The sequence below is a fragment of the Lissotriton helveticus genome, chromosome 10, assembly GCF_964261635.1.
Source record: "Lissotriton helveticus chromosome 10, aLisHel1.1, whole genome shotgun sequence".
Taxonomy (NCBI): Eukaryota; Metazoa; Chordata; class Amphibia; order Caudata; family Salamandridae; genus Lissotriton; species Lissotriton helveticus.
The window spans coordinates 431,585,464-431,593,947 of NC_136071.1; positions in this window are offsets into that span (position 1 = coordinate 431,585,464).

Consider the following 8,484-nt stretch of genomic DNA (forward strand, 5'->3'; position numbering starts at 1 on the left):
GTTTTCCCATTGAATACCATGGAGCGCCCGAGGGCTCAAAGGCAGCCTGCACCCAGCCACCCGAGTGCCCCTGGGAGTGCAATCTCTATCCTATCTCACTTCCCCACTTGCCCTGAGTAAGTGACCAGGAGCCCAGCTCCCACAGCCGCGTGGCCTGCTAGCCAGCAGGCACCAACCAAGGGCCCCCTGTCTTCCATAGTATAACATTGGGCCTAACTCACTCTGCACCTGGCTGCCCCGGTGCCGCTGATGCTGAGGGTGTAACAACTGTACCTACCTGACCCTGGGAGACCCCTGAGTCTATGCCCAGAACCTTAACTCTGCCAGTGGAGTACTTACCCAAAAGCCGATAACTCACTTTTCTTCCAAAGGGTATCATTGACTGGTTTCACTTCGAAATTCTTCTAAGTGTGGAGTTCTGAAATTTTTAAATATTCGTATAAAATCAGCCAAAATACGAAAACGAAAATACTCATCTGTTATCAGGAGAGATCCCAGTGCTGGATGATCTTGGTGCCCAGCACTGACCCTGAACAGTAATTACAACCGTACTTACCACTAACTCAATTTTCTCCCATAGGAAACCAGCGACTCGTTTTCTGTGAAATTTCTTCTGAGTGTCGATTTTTGCAAACTATAAATATTCTTTAAAAATCGTACCAACTATAAAACCATAATTACTCACCTGTTTTAGATAGATGTCCCAGTGTTGAACCTAGGAGTCCAGCACTGGATTACAAAAGTAACGAGAACATACTTTACCTTCAATTTGAATTTCCTTCTATAGGATAACATTGCCTGGTTTTTGCTGAAAAAGTTTCTAAGTGTTGATTTTGCAAACTTACAAATATTCGTTCAAAATCGCTTGTATAACAAAAACACAATCTTTCAACCGTTTACAGGTGGTGCACCAGTGCTGGATTTAGAAATCCTTCCCTGAGTTAGGAAGAGTAACCATACCCCACTTAACTGATAAGTGAATTTCTCACATAGGAAATCATTGACGGTTTTTCTGTGAAATTTCTTCTGTCAACTTTTAAAATACCAAAATATTGCTTAAAAATCACTACTGTGACTTAATCGATTTTGCTCAACTGTTTACACTGCTCGCTCTCACTGACAGACTCTCACTGACTGACTCTCCCACTCTCTCTCTAACTGACTCTTCCACTCTCACTGACTGACCAACTCACTCACTCTCACTGACAGAGTCTCACTGACAGTCTCTTACTGACATACAGACTCTCACTGACAGACTCTCACTGGCAGACTCTCACTGGCAGACTTACTCACTGACAGACTCTCACAACCGACTCTCCCAATCTCTCTCACTGACTGACTGACTCACTCTCACTGACAGACTGACTCACTCACTGTCACTGACAGACTGAGTCACTCACTCTCACTGACTCACTGTCACTGACAGACTCTCAGTGACAGACTCTCAGTGACAGACTCTCACTGACAGACTCACTGGCAGACTCTCACTGACAGACTCACTCTCACTGACAGACTCACTCTCCCTGACTCACTCTCTCACTGACTGACTCACTCTCGCTCACTGACAGACTCTCACTGACTCTCTCTCACTGACAGACTCTCACTGACTCTCTCTCACTGACAGACTCTCACTGACTCTCTCACTGACAGACTCTCACTACTCTCTCTCACTGACTTTCACTCTCACTGACTGACTCTCTCACTCTCACTGACTGACTGACTCTCTCACTCTCACTGACTGACTGACTCTCATTCTCTCACTGACTGACTGACTCTCACTCTCTCACTGGCTGACTGACTCTCTCACTCTCACTCTCACTGACTGACTGACTAACTCACTCTCTCACTGACTGACCGTCTCACTCACTTTCACTAACTGACTAACTGACTGACTGATTGACCTTCACCCTCCTTGTCCCATAACAAAAAAAACACAACAAGTAACCATTGAGACAGGCAGATACAAGTTACCAGCATTGAAAGGACAAAAAAAACTCAAGACATTATTTTTTATACTTTTTAATATGGTCGTTCAGTTGTACATAATGCTTTTTTGATCATATCTAAGGTAACAAAAATGCTTCTGACACTTCATTATTATAACTTTTCATCATGCTGCAGACTTCTGTACAGCACAGCTTAAAGACATAGGCAAAGTCAATATCTCTGGCTAAACACTTATAAGTTCCCAAAGCCGAGACCTATTGGCTATGCTTGTATTATTATGTTCTGTGATATTACCAATATTATATGCACTAGATCTCGACATTTTAGAATAACTATTTAAAAACAAATATGTTGCAAATGCAATACATATTCTGTATCTAGCGATATGGAATGTGTAAATCATTAATGAATGATCGTTTGGATTACCACTGCTCGCTAATAGTAACCGAAAAGCATTGACAGCACCTCCTTTATATTTTGGGTGGAGTTCTGCGGGGCTACAACAACCTGTCTATCACATTTAGCACTGGTGCCTTCAACTAAGTTCACTTGTGACACCTGTGGGTGTTGAAATAATCCTTGTAGTGCCGAGCCTGAGACTCAGTTTATGCAACATTTGATGCCCAATGTGCGGCCTTCAGATTTTCTCGACTTTAGCAGTTTCTGATTGCACACTCAAATGACCAATTTTACGCTTAAAAAAGACTATTCCAGGCACGGGGACCAAGATATGCAAAGGATCTCCCACCCATACAGAGGCGGGTAATTTGAGGGACCCTTGCGGTGTGAGCCAAGGAAGAGCGAAGAGTACGGGCGGGAATATAGAAACGTATTCTTTCTTTGATATATAATGGCCTAGTTCTGTTCCTGTTCAAGGACTTTTGCATAAGGACCAGGGCTTTAAACGTCACGCTTTGTTTCACCGGGAGCCAATGGAGGTCCTTTAGGTGGGGGGGGGTCATGTGAGATCTAGGAGGAAGGGAAAGTAGAGGCCTTGTTGCAGCATTCTGTACCACTTGAAGTCTGATAAATAGGTAGTCAGGGAGACCTAGGTAAAATTTAAATGTAAATCCAGTACTTGTACAGCGCATGAATAACCCCCGAAGGGGTATCTCGGCGCTGTGGGCCGTTGGGAATATTAGGCGAGCTATTGCCCAGAATTGCATGGTGCTGGGCAGACTCCTGCCGCCGGAGGCAGGGATCGAATCATGATCCCGAGCATCCAGCATCAGTCGCCCTGGCTGCAGCGCCACACCTCTTCCCGCAAGTAAACATTAAACAGCGTAGGCCTAAGAGCCGACCCCTGTGGCATTCCCAACAACAGGGGCCTGGCCTAAGCTGTAAAAGGTGGCAGCCAGACTTCCATCAACTGTCTGTCCAGGAACAATGCCAGCCAGCTATGATCCTGATGTCTGATTCCTATTTCATGTAGTCATTCCATCAGCTTGAGGTGAGGTACCGTGTCAAATGCTGCTGTGAGGTCAAGCAGTATCAGCATTGCTTTGCATCCCCTGTCAAGGATGTTTCAGATGTGCTCCATCACCTCCAAGAGTGCTGTCTCAGTACTGAATTGGGGACGGAAGCCAGATTGCGTGGGATGAAGAATACAGTTGGATTCCATATATCTGGACAGTTGACGATTTACTTCTTTCTACAGAATTTTGGAGAAGGCTGGAAGAAGGGAAATATGCCGATAGTTTATTGCTTGCTTGGGGTCTGCTGTAGTGTTTTTTTAGCAGTGGCAGGACGTTCGCTTTTTACACACAGAGGAAATTGCCCTATAGCCAATGAAGTGTTAAAAATATGGTTTATAGAAGGATTAATCGCTGGTGCCACCATATTTAGAACCGTAATAGGGCAAGGATCAAGGGGGAATCAGATTTAAGTCTTTCTAATGCTGCTAAGGACTGAGCCAGGTGGATAGGGATGAAGGTGTCTAAGGCAGCATACATGAATGGAGGGGGAGATAATCTCAGCCCCTGATTCTGCAAAGAGGGTGCCCGAATCCCAAAACTTTTTTGAATGGACATAATTTTTCATGAAAAAATTGGTCAAGCTCTTTGCCCCAATCCATCATGTGGGTGCAAGCTCTTGAAGAGAACACAGGATACAGAATTGAATCAACAATTTAAAAAATTGCCTTTGCTTTATTGTCCCCTTGCATAACCCTAGTATCAAAAACAATTTCTTTGCAGGGTGTATTTTCACTTTGTATAGCTTTATCGCAGCTTTATAAGCAATTTCTCATCAGTGGAGTACTCATGTCTCCATATTCTCTCCAGCTTCTTGCATTGGCCCTTACAGAGGCTAAGCTTGGTACTATACTAAGGGGCCGTCGGGCAGGATCTTGGTTAGGAGGACTTTTTTATAGGTGCTTGTGCGTTCTCTGTCTCGCAGATCCAGTTATTTAGAAGGAAAGAGTCGCAATCTACATGCTCTGTCATGACTGAGAGGAACAAGACAGGGCCTGAATAATGACCTCTGGTTGTAGTTTATGATAAGCCCGATAAGTGGAGGGACCCCTACTTCTTATGGGTGACTTACTGCACACCAGAGACCAAGTGAAAGTGACAAGATAATGATCTGTCCAAGGGAGAAGAGTAGACAGGGTAATAACTGAGTTCAAATTGGAGAAAACCTGATCAATATCATGTCCCGCCAGATGGGTGGGCCCAAAAACCTCTTGTTTCAGTCCCAGCGGACTCATAATCTCCTGTAAAGCAATGGTTTCTGGTCCTATGATATTGTCTAAGTGAATGTTAAAATCACCCAACACCATAAAATTTGTGTATCTCGTTGTCCAAGGTGCCAGTGCTTTTTCCAGTGAGAGGAGGCACTTGCTGGACGAGTCAGGAGGTCTGTAGACAAGGATCCCCGCTAGCGACTCATTCGGTGAGAGGGTAAGGCAGAAGCCTAAAGCTTCAATCCTGTGGAGCCCTGCTAGTTCAAAACAGGCGCAATCATAATCTTTTTTTAATATGATTGCTATCCCTCCTCCTGTACCTGAATCGTGGTCCTTCCTAAGGGTTCTATAGTTGGTAGGATGGCTGAAGCTAGTGTGGGGTTGAATGTAGCCAACAGCCAGGTCTCTGTGAGGAAGAGTACATCTGGATCCATATCATATCCCTTCGTAGATTAAATATAAGATATTTATGTTTTTGAAGAGATCTCGTATTGAGTAGGGCTGCCCTAAACTTTATCAGAGTGGTCTCAGTGACTGTGGAGCTATAGACCAGCCGATGAGGGGCCGGTAGAGCAAGAGTCCAGTTAGGACAGACAAACTCTTCACAGTGGGTGTATGGGAACCAACTAGTTGGACATTTAATTTCTTTCGCTAGACTGAATAATGCTGCTTTATCATGCATACATGCTCTGGGCCAGCAGGTGATAAATTGTCATAGTGGCTGGCGCTGGCCACTTCCGGGACGCTGATAGGCGCAGATGGGCTTGCCTTTTGTCCAGCGGTGCGCCAGCGACGTGTCCGCACTGCGGCCCAATTTATGCGCATGAGTGCGAGGAGGGCTGGACCACTTGTGCACGTGACTCTACCAAGATGGAGCCTCCCCAGAGTCTCCACCCCACCTGGCCGAACCGAGAGTGAAACGAGATTGCTCTGAATCCCTCAGAACTGGTAGGAGCAAATGAGTTTAAGGTGCCAATAGATTGAAACAATTTAAATCCCGAACGCTGGTTAAAAAGTAAGACACACAGTTTTTAAAAACAGATTAAAATGTAATTACAGTACGTTAAGACAAAGTGCAGCAGATTACTAAAGGTGCAGCGTGCAACTAGCGAGAGCAGAGCTTGTCTGAGCCCCCAAAGCCTTAGGGCGTCTGCTTCGGTCCCAAATATGTGCATGAGTGCGGGGTGGGAAGGACCACTACAGTGTGTGACTCTACCAAGATGACGCCTACCCAGAGTCTCCACCCCACCCGGCCGGAACGGGAGGGAAGCGAGATTGCCCGGAATCCTTCGGAACCGGTAGGAGCAAATGAGTTTAAGGTGCCAATAGATTAAAACAATTTAAAACCAGAACGCAGGTTAAAAAGTAAGACACACAGTTTTTAAAAACAGATTTAAATTGAATCACAGTACGTTAAGACAAAGTGCAGCAGATTACAAAAAGGTGCAGTGTGCAACAGGCGAGTGCAGTGCTAATAGCTTGTCTGAGCCCCCAAAGCCTTTTGTAGAGGGTGACTGGCCTCCAGTCTTTATAAAGATACTAACAGCCCGTCCCGACGTTGTCCGGGTATGAAATAGAATGTGTGTAATGTGTGTATTTGGCAAGGGCAATTTATTTTAAAATCTCGCGGTAGACAACATTTTTTGTTTCATTAGAATAGGGACGGAGAAAGGCCAGCTGCAGCCCTGGTTGATGTTAGCTGGCACGTGTAATTGGTGTAGTGATCCGCCGCCTGAGCCCGGCTACAGCCCTGGTTGATGTTAGCAGGCGCGTGTAATGTCGTTGAATGAGAGAGTTATCAGCCGCGGGTAAATCCGTTTAATGAAAGAGTTCAGTGACAGCGAGTAGGAGAGGCTGCAGTAATTGTCCCCGCAGACACGCTCATTTGCGTGTTTCCCGCTCGAGGCCCAGATGCAGGCCTATTTGATGTAAGCAGGCGCGTGTTCCCCCGCTTGAGGCCCAGCTGCAGCCCGGGTTGATGTTATCAGGCGCGTGTAATTAGTGTACTGATCCGCCGCCTGAGCCCAGCTAGAGCCCTGGTTGATGGTAGCAGGCGCGTCTAATTTCGTTGAATGAGAGAGTTAAGTAACAGCACGCAGGAGAGGCTGCAGTAATGTTACTTACCAGGCCTCCAGCTGAACGCCTTTGTCATGCCCCCAGCACAAGGCCACAGCAGACGATCTTCTGATTAATATACGACCCACATGGCATGAAGGGCGGAACGTAGCACACGCCCCCAGCGTTTCTCATGCCCCTAGCGTGCCCCTTGATGCGGCGCAATTGCGTTCACATGGAATGAAGGCCGGACACATGCCCCCAGTGTTTCTCACGCCCCCATCGTGTCACGACCCCAGCGTGCCCCTTGATGCTGCGCAGCAATGTAATTGGTGCTTGTATGTACGACTCACATGGCATGCAGGGCGGACACACGCCCCCAGCATTTGTCACGCCCACAGCACACGCCCACAGCCCATAATGTGATGGCCGTACCACACGCCCCCAGCGTTAGTCACGCCCCCAGCCCACACCCACAGCACAACGCAGACACACCCACAAGGGACTATTTTGCTGGCCCGGTTCTTTTACCGTTTAAATGTATATGGTGTCCTATGGTACAATTGTGAGTCTTGCACTGTATGATTGTGATGAACACCACTGTTTCTTGAAAAGTTAATAAAAACTATTTAAAAATATATATATATATATATGGTGGCCGTATGCATAGCCTATGTCCTTCTGCTGCAACTGCCCTTTCCAACGCTGTATTGGGTGTTGTGACTGGTGCTGTGGTTACTGAGATTACCCACATCAACAACACATATAATTAAGGGGGACCCAAGGGCAATTTAACAACCAGCTCTGAATACAAGCCCTAATTACATTCATCACAAAAGAGTATCAGAGGGTCAGATTCCTACAGGTGATTACTATGAACAGGGGTGGTTACCAAAAAGCCAAACAGTGAAAGTTATAACAGCCAGGTCAGGTTTACGTCCGGTCTCTGGCACCCATCAGTCACCACTCGGAACCGCCCTTCATCATATGGGGCTCCGAGGACAGACAACGCACCTGTTATTTTCTCCAACAGAGAAGGACTAACCCTCCTGTTGGTCAGGGCATGGTTGTTGAAAGTTAGAGAGATATGTACTCACAACGTGGCTGACGGGGTAAAAAAAGAGTGCAGTGCTAGGAAAAAGTAATACCAAGAGTAATAAGGAAAGTGAGTAAAATTGGTTTGAGGAGCAAAAATGTTTTATTAAAGTGTAGCTCCCGACACCAAGGTTAAAAAATAGCCAAGACAGGGGAAATTTATAAACTGTCTAGCGGTGGAACGTGGTCGACATGTTTCAGCAATAAGTGGCCCTCTGGCCTTGCTTTCTTCAGGACCCAGAAACGACGCTACTGCAAACAAAAAAAAACCCTATAGTGAGAAGATTTGTGTTCTATAAAAAGAAGAGTACATGGAACGATTTAGTTATTGTTTTAAATGTCACCTGAACCTTCTAGGTGTACTCGTTCCGATACCTCTTACGAATTCAGTGTTCAACTGATTTGTAAGAAGTAAAGACCTCACCCCACCTGGCTTCGGCTCAGGACATAGGTGAAGCACCGCTCTTTCCGTCGGTACTCCAACGCGGCATCTGTGCCCCCAGCGTGCCCCTTGATGCTGCGCAGCAATGTAATTGGTGCTTGTATGTACGACTCACATGGCATGCAGGGCGGACACACGCCCCCAGCATTTGTCACGCCCCCAGCACACGCCCACAGCCCATAATGTGATGGCCGTACCACACGCCCCCAGCGTTAGTCACGCCCCCAGCCCACGCCCACAGCACAACGCAGACACACCCACA